The following is a 12996-nucleotide window of genomic DNA, read 5'->3' as shown; positions in this document are numbered from 1 at the left end:
CTGCCACCAGACTGACTTCCCAAGGGCAGGCTCCGAGGACAGACACTGATCGGACTGTGATCTGAGCTAAATCTGGGGCTGCTCTCAGGCACCTGACTTCCGGCTGGTATTTAACAACCCATAGTAAGCTCTTCCGCTACTCTAGGAAAGAATGAAAGAACGCTGGGCCTCTCAATTCGTCCTAGAGAAATAGCACAAAGGAGAGTGGAGACAGAGAGCTAAAAAGGCATGTGTACACACATGCACGCACGCGTGCGCAAACACACACACACACATGCATGCACACACACGCATGCACATGTGCACATGTAGTATCACAGCGACATACACACTAATGGATCTTCTGCAACCTACTGGAAAAACACTAGGTGACAGCCATTTAAAAGTCTAATTGGAAGGATTATGGAGCCTGTGGTAGAATATGGAAAAAAGCAAACAATACAAAATCCTATCCACATCCTAACGTTGGCAACACGCTTGCAAGCAAACATGGCCTGAAGGCACCATGGACCAACGGCTTGTCCTGACGGTAGTTTTCGAGGCCTTTTCTCCTGTCTCTTTGGTTTGCATTCTTATTACAAAGCATGGTTTAGGCAATAATACTTTTCTTAAGAATATGCCCAGCTGCTCCTGACCCTGAAATAAACTAGCGCAATCCAAAAACAGACTGTGGTGAGAGTTAGGTGGGAAATCTTTGCTGCATTTGGGCCTGCGGGAGTGCTACAGGGTCAGGAACAAAGTAAGCGTGTCATCAATCAGTCTGCAGACTTGGGAGCTTCAAAGAAGGCATGCTCTGCACCACCCCCACCCACGTTCTATCAAAGGAGGCATAGCATTCCAGTGACCACAGACTTCTTGCCACCCTGGGGTCCCCACCCACCACACGCACAGGACCCTCTATGGCTCTGTGATTTACACAGTGGTTTCCAAGTGTGTCTTCTGATGCCACGGAAGGAAAGAAAGTGACTCTGACTACAGCCTCCAGGCTAGAGACAGCCCAGAGTAGCAGCGATCTCACACCCATGGACCCACAGTGATGCCATGGTCCATCCCAACCTCTATGGGTCCCCACAAATGCCCTTTATTCACTCTTCTCAAGATACATTTTGTCTCTGCTGCTGGGGCCTCTAAACAGAGATGGAGGCAGAAGGACAGGGAGATGACCAAGGGTCAGGAGGATGACCAAAGCATCAAGCCAGCCCTCTGGCAAAGGCTTGATGGGTAGGCAAGAGAGGAGCTGGGTGTTGGTTTTGGGGGCACGTGGACAACCAGAAAAACTGATGCTGCAATGGCTTCCTGGGTGGCTGAGCACGGAGGGGTGTGCACTGGCAAGTACCTTAGTATGCACTCCGGGGGGGGGGGGGGGAAGCTGGTGCCTCGCAAAACAGAAAGAAACTTCCTTGCCTCCAGTTTCCAAAGAGATCAGACTCCCCAGGGAGAGATTTCCCACTAGGAAGTCCCTGGAGATAAGGGTAGGAGGAGACTGAAAGCTCCTTGAGAGCTGAGCGCTGAGCGCTGTCGGAGCCAAGAGGCCCAGTCAAACCTCCATCCAGCAGGCTTTCTATTTGCAAGCAGATTCACTTACACCAGACTGCCAGTGTTCCTCTTCAATTCCACAGGCTGGCTCAAGGGTTTTGTTTGTTTGTTTGTTTGTTTTTGGAAGTACAGAAGAGAGAGGTTATGGCAGAAGGGAGAGAGGGCAATGTCATTCTTTGCCATCCCAGTTGGTTCAGTATCTGGGCGTATAGAACCAATTCCTAGGAATGGGCATCTGAGTGGCAGCCACCAAAGGTAGGAAGGGGGCAGCAGTGGAGCTGGTCAGGTCATTAAACCATTGATGGACATGTACAGCCCTGTGGGCCACCCAACTGGCTGCATCCGCCCTAAGAGGAGGAAGGAGGGAAGGGCTTGAACAGGCCAAGAGGGACCAAATGTGAAGGCGGGGTGGCAGCCCACAGCCCCTCCTGCATGTAGGCAATCCCAACCGGGGGTTATTTCCAGGCACTTTTCCTGTGAGAAAAGAATGGCAGGAATGCAGTGTGGCCAAGACCCAAATCCACCCTGCCGTGGGCTTGGTGCCCACTCCGATGACGTACTGGGGGGGGAGGGGGGGGAGCTGGCCTCCAGAGCCTGGAGTCAGAAAAATCTCCTCAAGGGATTCAGTGGCAGCCAGAAACGCATGGCGTAGGTAACACAGCATGAAAGCTCCCTCAGAGCGGGGCACCCGCAGTGGGGATGTACCCATGAGCACACATGAAAACAACACGCGCAAACAATCGCGTGTTCTGCGGGTGTGTGACAGTGCACTACAAACTACATGGAAAGGTGGCCAGAAACACTCCTGGATTTTTATGGCTCTCCGGGGACCCATCTCCAGGAAGTACTAGCAACTGCAATCCAATCATGTCCCTTGGCTTGAGAAGCCGGCTGGAGACTGGGGACTGTGCAGGAGGAGGAAGAACTTCATGGGGAAAAAATGTTGATAGAGTTTAATGTCAAGCGGAGGACGACGGCTTGGGTGAAGGCAGCTTCCTGAGAAAGCGGGCATGCTGAGCACTCCGGCAATGTGTCCGGGGCTGTGCAGGGAATATTGAGTTAAAGGGCACACACAGCAGAGGGCAGGGTCCCCAAAGGCCGGAAGGAGCCTGGGGTAGTGAAAGGGTAGTACCCACCCCCTCTCTCCTGCAGTGCCTAGAACTTGGCCCACAGAGTCTGCCTGTATGTGGGAATTAACTAACTTGACCACCCCCGGCTAAGAAGGGCTCAGCAAGCCTGAGAACTCCAAACACATACTATCCTCATCAAAAAGACCCAGTAAGACGGGGGGAAGAGAAGCTAGTGTTCACTGAGCAGCTAGCATGGGCCAGCAGTCTGGATGCCTCACACAACTGGCAAGAACTGGGGTCTCAAGAAATGACTGGCAGTCACACGGCAGAAACCAAGACCAACGCCGGGTCCGCCTGCCACCTCCACCTGCCACCTGGAGTTCTGTGGCCACTTATCCCAAAGTAAACACTTCTTTGCTTCCCTTAAAGAACAAAACAAAACAGCAAACAAACAAAACTCCCTGGTGCCATTGGTCAAGTCTGTCGCCCTGGAAATCTCCTGTCCCTCGGTAAGAACCAGCGAAACACACTAGCCCAGTGTGGGTCCCCAGCGGCCCACCTCTCACACCATATTTTAACTTGTCTCACAACTAGACCATGTAGTCACTCACGCTGCCTGTAGCCTCTGGCCTGAGCTGTATCTAGAACACCAATGACAGTGTCGAAGTACAGAATGCGTGCACAATGGCTCAGCGAACAACGGCTCCTCAGAAGGTGGCGCGTTTCAGTGCACACTCTCATGAAAATCTACTTCCCTGGAGGTTCCTCCTGGAAGGTGGGACGGCTGGCCCAGCCCAAAAATGTCTCTGCATGGAAATCATCGGCGCAGGTTTTCAAGATGCAGGGTGCAGGCTCAGAGGATCTGGGACAGGGGCCCAGGAATCTGAATTATTGACAAGCTTCCCAGATGTCTCCAACTCAGAGCCAGACCTGGAATTACTGATGTCTATTCCTTGGCTGACAGTCGTTCAATCCTGCATTTGGACTAGGTAAAACTAAGAAAGAGAAACAAACAAACAAGCAAACAAACAAACAAAGCCTCCCCTACACGGAGCCTTTCTTCCAGAGGCCTTAGGTCAACCTCTTCCACAGGGTGCTGCTAGCTGTGGGAGTGGTACCAATGGCCACATTGTCCCCAACACTGAGGGTAGACACGGTGAGGTCTGGCCAGCAAAGAGTTCTTTCTCTCCTCTTTTCGTCTTACCCTTGAGTTCAGGGAGAATGCAAGATCCTTAGAGTCTTTAAGGACAAGGTTTCAGGAAATACAACAGGACCAGACACACAGACAATGGTGATGCCCAATCAGGCCTCTTTCCGACCCCATGCAAGGCTGGGACAAAATGTCCCTGTCCTGCAGGCCACTCGCCTAAGTCTGACCTGCACACACACTTAGGCCAGTGGGCCAGGAAGAAGAAAGGCCTCAGGCCTTTCCTCACCAACCCGTTCATTCATACATTCATGATAATACAGCAACACTATGTGTGCCAAGCCCTAAAGAGCCAGAAGATGAAGGAAGAAGTTATCTAGCACATTTTCTTTCAAGAAGAGAGCTGACCTTCCAGAAAAACAGATGCTATGAAGCTGAAAGCCGAGCAACCCACACCCCATGATCTACCCAAGAGCCTAGGGCAGAAACCCCCTGATGCTTCCTCCTTCTGGAGACACATCCCCCTAGAAGCGGGAGCCAGTTACCTCAGCCAGACACATGCAAGAGGCCCCTCTTCTCCTGGCCTCCTCCCTCCCCCTACCCCAGCCCAAGCCTTGGCTGAGATTGATGGAGCCAGGACAGCTGCAGCAGAGGAGGAGGGGCTGGGGTGCACAACAGCTGGATGGAGGGAGGGAGGGAGGGAGGGAGGGCCCCCCCCCTCGCCAGGCTGGGCAGAGTCCCAGCCAAGCCAGCACTGGGAAGGAAAGAGAAACTAGGGTTTCTCCTCTGTACACAGCTTCTTAAGGGTGGAATGTGAGCACTCGACTTCATTTTGACCCTGCTCCTCAATCCCTCCTGGTCCTTCACAGGCAGGCAGGTGTCTGTGGATTCCACAGAAGAACAAGGCCACTTGGGAGTAAGCTATATGCCTACGAGCCTGGAGCAGCAGCCCTATGAGAGACCTTGCCCTCTCATACATCCTGCAGCGCCCACCTTCTCCCTCAACACCCCCACCCTCCACCCCCATAGCCCTTCTACTCACCAGTGAACCCTAGGCCATGGAGGAGAAAAACCAGGACCCTCGCCTGCAGACAAGAAGGCAGATGGCAATGCAACAGCCTTGCGGTATGAGTGGATGGTGGCCTGAGGGTCAGGAGACATGGTTCTGCCACAAATCAAACTTGGGAATCTTTACAGACTTAGAACCAAGTATCAGTGCCCCTCTGTGGCTTCAGTTTCCAGGTCCCCTGGTATCAAGAAAGGCTGGCCGTGGAGCAGCCCCAGAAATCAAAAGGATGGTATGCTAGTGCCCACTATATGGTGGGCCTCAGTTTCCACATTTGTTGAATGACTGCTCTGAACTTGGGTTTGTTTCCTCTGATCCTATAAATTCATACAGTCATGACCACAGAGGCAAGTGCCCGGAAGGCCTTTCTTCTAAGGAGTCCCCCTTGTAATGGCCTGCCTGTCTCATCAGTGTCTCCCACACAAGAGAGACACTCGTTACAATGCTCCGGGGCCAAGCCTACACTCAGCCTCCAAGTGTGTCTAATCAGACCGAGGGCCCCCTTTATCATCCTGAATAGGACACCATGTGTACACTCTAGTGATGAATACACGTCCCACGTCCCTGAATGTGGTGTGAAGGCGCCTCACACCACAGGTGGGTCAGTGCGTGGTAGCACTGCCATGGAGGATGAAGCAGGTGGCCAATTACATTTACACTTTATTAACCAAAAGTAAATGAAATGTAAGAAGAAAGCCGGCGCTTCAGGAACACTATATGCACTGTAAGTGCTCACAACATGCCAGAGAGCACGCAGAACAGAGGAAGGTTGCTACAGGCGTGGCACAGATGCTCTCCATGGGGGCAGAAAAGTCAAACACAGCCCGCACTGAACTTGGAAGAGGACACAGTGAGAAGGAGCCAGTGGCAGATCTGAAGGAGAGAGAGAGAGAGATCGCCAGCGTTCAGAGTCCTGCAGGCCCATCAACCATCCTCTTCACTAAGGGTCTCTCTGGCTCCCACACCCAGCAGGACACAGCAGGCAGCTGTCACATCGCACTTCATTTTTGGGATGCACAGGATGCCTGACATTCTCTCTAACCCCTGGCAGACTCCCGGCCTTTCCTAGCTCAAGGTCTGCATCTTGTCCGGGTACCACCTTCTGCTGCCGGGCAATGCTCCATCCACGCCCTGCGTGGCTTTGGGCTGGAGTGGGAACTGCATAGTTCCTGGCTTTCTCCTACCTCCAGCCCAGATCCACAACCCACGCAGAAGGGAAAGAAAGAGAAGGAAGAGAAAGCACCTGCCATATTCAAGGCATCACAAGATCCCTTCCATTACATGATGCTCCCAAAATGGAACAAGTGCGGTAAAGCCCTTTGTCCAGACCCAGAAACTGAGGCTCAAAGGAGGGAGGGTGACTTGTGGGAGATAGTACCAGGATGCAAATGAAGAAATGTCTAGCTTCAAGCCAACAGGGCGTCACACCTTCAGAAGCCATGTGGCCTCTGATAAAGCACACGGGCATCACCACTCCTCCTCCAGTGGTCCCACAACAGAGAAGCATCAGGGGCAGGCACAGTTTGCCTTTCTGGCCAACAACAGTCCAGAATCCCAGCCTTGAGGAGGTATGGAAAGGCCCCTGAACCGCACCCCATGGAGGACAAGGAGGGAGGACGGAAGAGAGTAGAGGAAAGCAAAGACCAAGGCACGGGGCGGTACAGAGGCTCTTGAACTCTTGACTCTGGTTGTTATTATTTATGTGTGCAGCGGTTTGTCTAAGGCTGTCTTCCTCACAGCTGTGCTCCCAACACAGTAGGCACTTAATTAGCACCTGTAAATGGGGCAGCGAGGGGGGAAGGGGGAAGGGGGAGAGAGACAGGTGATGGATGGAAAGACAAAACCAAGGACAAGAGACAAGGAAAAAGTCCTTTCTTCTGCCTTTTCAAAGACCCCCATTTCCTTGGGACCTCCCTTACCTTTGCTCCCTGAGGGGAGGAGTCACCGCAGAGAGCCTGTCCTTCCCCAGCGGGCTCTAGCCTATCACTTGGCCCCTTGGCCTGCCCCCTAACTATTAGCCACAGCTCTGATCTGATTATGACTACAGATCATAATCTAGGCAATGGCAAGGGTAGGAGACACTGAGACATCTTCTCATCCAAAGCTCTTACTTTGAAGATGACAAGATTGAGATCCAAGAGGGGACCTGGCTAGCAAGTGGGGGGGTGGGAGGGTAGGAAATGTGGCTTCAGAGTGGAGGTGGTTGTAGGACTTGAGTGCCCAAAGGTTCACTGCTAGACTGGGCGGGGAGCCGGCAGCCATCTGTCTCCAAGGCCTGCCAACAAGCCTTCCCTCCCATGTACCCTAGGTAACGCAGCCCACTGCAGGTGATCTCAGAATACCACACCAGGGGGAGGGCCTGCTGGCCATGGCTCCAGCCTTTAATTTCCGATTTCGCAGCCTGACCCCCCTAATGGTCTGGGCCCTTTCTGCTCTGGCCCCAGTTGGTCATACATCACCTTAGCTGATGCCAGCCATGCCTTCCCCCAGCCATCTGGACAGAGAAATGAGCAAAGAGCCAGGCAGGATGATCTTGGCAGAGGCCTGCTGGGAAGCCACAGACACCTGGTCCCTACCCTGCCTGCCCTTGCTGTGAACGTGCTATTGGGATACAAGGTAGTAAGACAGCAGCTTTTTTTTTAAAGGATCTCAACTTCCTCTTACACAGCTTAGAATTTTCTACCCAAAGGCCACAAGATATGCTGATGTGGGTGTTCCTCTGGCCCCTCCTCCCCAGTATAAAGACAACACTTACCAATTCAAGTGAAACATCTCCCCTATTCTTAGAGAAGTACTCAATCAAATCTGTACGACATAAAACGGCCACTTCCCAAATGACAGAGCTGCCAGGGGGGCAATGGCGGGCAAAGGCAACTAGGAAGGAGGAGCTAGGGCAGTCACCACAGGAGAGCCCAGAGCCACACTCAGCCTAGAGGCCAGGGCAGTCACCGCAGGAGAGCCCGGAGCACGGCCAGTGTGACCAGAGATCCTGAGCAGAGTGAACCAACACACCCACGCACACCCCAGGCTGCCTGTGCTCATGAGAAGGGCACAAAGAGAACCTTAGGAATGAACTAGCTATGTCAAACAAGGAGCCAGCGCTGCTAGAAGGTGCCCTCAAGCTGTGCAAGGCAAAGGACACAGGGTGCAGTGCTGAGGTTTGGGGACAAGGGAAGAGGGTGAGGACCATCAGAAGGGACTGTTCAAATTCCAAGCCTTTAGTATCCTCATTTGGCCCAAATGCAGAATCACACAGAGCATAGCCCAGGTCACGCAGGGGTGTGGAACTTCACAGAGCATAGTGACTGAGAGGCCTGGGGATCTTGCCATCCAAGTATTCAAACGCCAGAAAATATGGGGGACTTGTTACTCAAACCTCCGCACCCGACATCTTTTGACAGTGAGTGAATTTCTATCTGCAAGGGATGGACAAGCAATATACCATCGGATGCTCCGTCAGACCCTTCAACACCTAACACCTTAAACAACAGAATTCACGCCTCACAGTTTTAGAAGCTAAACAGCCAAGATGTCTGCAGAGCCAGGCCTCTGTGAAACTGCCCAGAGAGCCTCCTTCCTAGTTCTTTCAGATGGGGATGTAGCTGGCAGTCCTTGGCAGACAAATCCTCTTTGCCTCTGTCATCAAATGGCATTCTCCCTGCACGTCAGTGTCTAACTTTCTCTCTTAGATGAATACTACTCATCAGCTAATCCAATATAACCAACCCTACAGGATCTCCTTTCAGCTTGATTTTGTCTCTAAAGACCGTTATTCCAAATTAGAACGCACACCCAGGCTCCAAGTAGATATTGATGCAAACAGAGGGCACTATCAAAAGACGTCAGGTGTGGTTGATTTGAGTAACACGTTGCCCCAGATTCTCAGGCATTGGAATACTTGGTCCCCAGTTGCTGGCCCTGGTGTGGGTGTGGCCTTGCTAGAGGAACTATGTCACTGGAAGCAGGTTTTGAGAGTTTAAAATCTTGCACCATGTCACATTTTCTGTCTCTGCTTGCGTTTTGAGATGTGAGCTCTCCCGGCCACTCCAGCCACCATGCCTGCCTGTTAGCACACTTCTGAGCGTGATGGACTCTTATCCCTGTGCAACCATAAGCACAAAATAAACCCTTCCTTCTGTGGGCTGCGTTGGCCATGGTGTTTTGTCACAGCAAGACAAAAGTAACTAGTACATGAGGTATCCGGAACCCCAAGCTCCAGCCCCAAACCTACCTCTGACCGCCTGGATCACCTGAACTGGATTCCCCCTCAGTCACTCTCCTCAGTGAGGGGACAGCTTGGATCTGATAGCCCAAGTTCTCGCCAGCTGCAAAGCTGCCAAATTAAAAGCAATTAAAAATCAGCACAAACTCACAATTTTAACAATATAAATAGAAATAAACAGAGATGCACGCATGGCCTTGCTGGCAGCCATGTGTCTCCAGGCTCTGTTCTCCTGGGAGCTCTGGAAGCAGTGAGACCCTGGCGTCACTAAGCAAGGTCGGGTTTGCATCCTGCTTTCTAAACGCCATTCTCCAACAGGAGCCAGGGCTTTTTAAGAGCAATGACCAAATCCAGGTTTGTAAACACTGGTCTCCAACAGAAACCAGGATCCTTACAGCATAACAGGTTCCAGGGATAGGGCATGAATCTAGAGTTTTCCTCTGCAATGCCTGAACGTAAGCAATGCTTTAAAAATAAAACAATAGGAGCAGCATTGGTTCAAAAGGTCACAGGCGCCAAGTGAACGATGTCTCAATGACTATAGCAAGAGCAACTGGAACAAAATAGGCAACTATTCACCTAGAATCCGGAGAATAAATGTTGTATTTATTATGTATCACTTGTCCATGCTTTTTATTGTGTTATATATTTATGAGTCTGTAATGATAAGAATAACTAAGTGAATAAATAAATAAGTGGTAGAGGACAGTTCCTTCCAGAATTACAATTAATAAATGCAGAACAATGAAGTAAACAGAAAATTACATTTATACAAACACCACTGTAGCAGGCAACACAGTTGACGGATTAGCTAAAATTAGTGGGTGAAAGTCCAAGGCACAGCTGGGTGTTTGTCTAGTGTCAGAAGTATCTGCTCCTGCAAACACTTATTAATTTCAGAGAAAAAAAAAATTATAGCTCTACAAGTGCAGGCACCGGGTGGCATCGCCTCCTCCTTGTGATCAAGGGTGACATCATCAGTAAAAACACGGGCCTCGTGGCCCCCTGATACTGTACTCTGAGGAGGGCAGTGTCACTGTCGAGGGGTTGTGCACCAAATGTATGATTTCAATCTCTTCATGAGAAAGCGAGACACACACAGAATGACAGCATCTAGGGTGCTGACCAGGCCTTTCAGTCTTCCAAAGTCACGGAGACAAAGAAAACCTGAGGAACTGAGGCAGGCGGGGACTGAGAAAGACCCAACAACTGAACACAATGTGCAATCTTGAGCAAAGAAGGATGTCTGTGTGAAGAGAAGTTCAAATCAGGCATAGGGTTAGTTAGTAATACTGCACTCTTAACACGCTGGCTTTCAAAATCATAGAAAGTCAGGCTTCTTAAACAGCGGGCTGTGACTGAACCCCACACACAAATGAACATTACAGGGGCTGGAAAGACATTATAAATTCACAATGTCCAAAAATTAATTCAAACTGAAATTTGTAATGGATCCATTACAAAGGTGATTCTGGTGGAGCTCACTCCAGGTGCATCATGGGACTTCCCTGCAGCCTTGGATCTGAACACTGGACACGCAACGTGACCTGCCACACCACAGGACACCAATGAACACAGCCTGCAGCATCTCTGCTAAGAGCCAAGACCCCTGAATGCTGTGAGCCGCAGTGTTCGCACATACGTACAACACCGTGCGCTCCTACAGAAACATAATAGTTTAATTACAGAAAACAAAGACTTTGCATGTTTTCCTACTGTCACTCCTCAGTGCCTAAGTATCAAATTAGCATATCTCTGAATTGTGTTGCACTAAGCATGTTTGGCTTTTAAAAATTATTCTTGGAGTTGCTGCTTTAAGTGTTGTATAAAATTGTGATTTTTGGTTTAGCATTTCCAACAACTTCTCAAATAGGTCTCAACAGACTTCTGCGGGTTTCATGCTACGTATCTGTGTGAGGCAGCATTCTCAGCACTGACGATCATTAAATCCAAATATCGATCATCTCTGAAAAACAATGAGGATCTCTGTGTCTCGCAGCATCAAATATTCCGCCACGATGTAACTCTTTATGGAAAAACACAAAAGCTCATCCAACTCATTAGTATGCAAATTTGCTATTGTCTTTAATAAATGATAAAATATGTATATTAAAAATCATCTTTAAATAAATTTAACATTCATTGTCAGTAAATGCTTGATTTACATACTATATGCCCAGGATCATGTAAAAATTTCCCTGGCAGAAATAGGTTATGGTGGGAAAGCTTCAGAAGCCTTGATAAAGTGTTTTTTTTTTATTGATTGATTTATTGATTGATTGATTGGTTTTTTGAGACAGGATTTCTCTGTGTAGCCTTGATTATCCTGTACTTGCTTTGTAGATCAGGCTGGCCTCAAACTCACAGCTATCCTCCTGCCTCTCTTGATAAAGTGTTAACTACAACCAAAAGAAGAAAGGTGCATAGAGTATGTGCCACATGGATGCCATACACATGCAGCAGGATGCATAATATAAGCATACATATGCATGCTACATGCATCTGCAGACGCTCTGCCAGACAACAAGAGCGTGGGAACTTTGGAAGTGGGCATGGTTGGTGCGGATGGGGTGGGGAGAGGGAAAATGGTCTTTTTTGCTCTTTCAGGCAACTTGCTGAGGCACGGATCCGATTTTCACACAAGGATTACTAGATTACACTCCTCACCACAGGCAGCTGTCCCTGTCAAATAAATAATCATCACCTTACATTTATATATCACCTTTCAACCCACAGCCCTTTTGTCCTACGGCTAGGACCAGCCTGGGAACAGCTTCATGCCCTCTCAGGAAGGGGAGGGGGAAGAGGGCGGGAGTGGCTTGCACAGAGGGAAGCAGCCTGAACCCTGTCGGGTTGCCTGAAAGCAGGACTGGAGCCCAGGAGAGAGAACACCACCACCACCACCACCACCACCACCAAGAGGGGAGACTGTGGTGTGTGGTACGGTATGAAAGAACGATCTGGGCAAGGGAGAGAACAGACACAGCCAAGGCTGGCCCCCTCTACGCCCAACCAGCCTCCCCATGCCCATCCCCACCCCCACCCCTCACCCCTGCAGCCAGGGCTGCACCAACCCAGCAACAGCAGGCAGATGATGGCTCTCAAGCTTGGCTAACTGAAAGTGGAAGGGTCTCACCTACGTGCAGCTGTCTCAATTCAAAAGACACGCATGTCAGGGGTTATCCTAGGAGCTTCCCCACAGGAAAGCCATGAGCACCAAACCCTGTTATTCATGTACCAGCCAGGTAGGGAAAGTGGGAAACCAGAGTCCTACAAATTCCAAAGAGAGAAGCCATGAGGTCTCCTAGTCGCTGTCACAGGTCTCCTTCTGAGCGGGGTGGCACAGCTCGGCCTCAGCCTTAAGCTGCTGCCCACTCAAGGTTGGGCCTTCTCAAGGCAGTAGCTTCTTCCAGTGAGGCACTGCTCCCACAAAAGAGAAAGGAAGCGAGACCCCAGGGCATAGTGGAGGCCAGGCTGGAGCTGCAGATGAGGGACCCGATCCAGAAGGTGCATCCAGACCACTAACCTGTGCTGCACAACCACTCAGACACCACACCAAATCCCACAGGCCTGCCTCTACTCAAAACAGAGCAGCTGGCCACCACCACCATCATGAAAGCCAGAAGTAAATGAGAGGCCATGGGTGATGGGGTCACACCAGGCTTCCACAAGGACACGGGGGTCCTGGTCCTGGTAGCCCTGGGGAGATGAGTGGAAGTAAACAGCACAGAAGAAAAGGCAGGGGGAGGGGAACAGCACCAAGACACACGGCATCCTGAAAACGCGGAAGTGAGCAGAACACCCATCCATCAGTACCACGCTGGAAGTGGAGGGGACCACCTGGAAAAGCCATTGAAGATGTGCTAAGCAGAGGGGCTGGCAATCATTCAGATGCCCCTGTGGGCACCCAAGGCTCAGAGGACTACAGAGGTCTGAGCACTAAGAAGCTAGTTTA

The 12996-nt window shown here is 50.6% G+C and overlaps 1 protein-coding gene across 11 annotated transcripts in view; it reads right to left on the bottom strand.

Moving 5' to 3' along the window:
• TSPAN9 (tetraspanin 9) overlaps positions 1–12996 on the bottom strand; it is a 184295-nt gene that overhangs the window by 115308 nt on the left and 55991 nt on the right. For 7 of the 11 annotated variants that reach the window (XM_084766303.1, XM_084766302.1, XM_084766307.1 and 4 more), the window contains one exon: positions 9051–9152. The exons of the other annotated variants lie outside the window; for them this stretch is intronic. The gene's annotated coding sequence lies outside the window, so the exon portion shown is untranslated. The remainder of the gene's footprint in view (positions 1–9050; positions 9153–12996) is intronic. 11 annotated transcript variants of the gene reach the window in all.

The sequence above is a fragment of the Acomys minous genome (genome assembly GCF_964271855.1).
Source record: "Acomys minous genome assembly, chromosome: 17".
Lineage (NCBI taxonomy): Eukaryota > Metazoa > Chordata > Mammalia > Rodentia > Muridae > Acomys > Acomys minous.
This window is presented reverse-complemented; position numbering and strand designations above follow the sequence as displayed.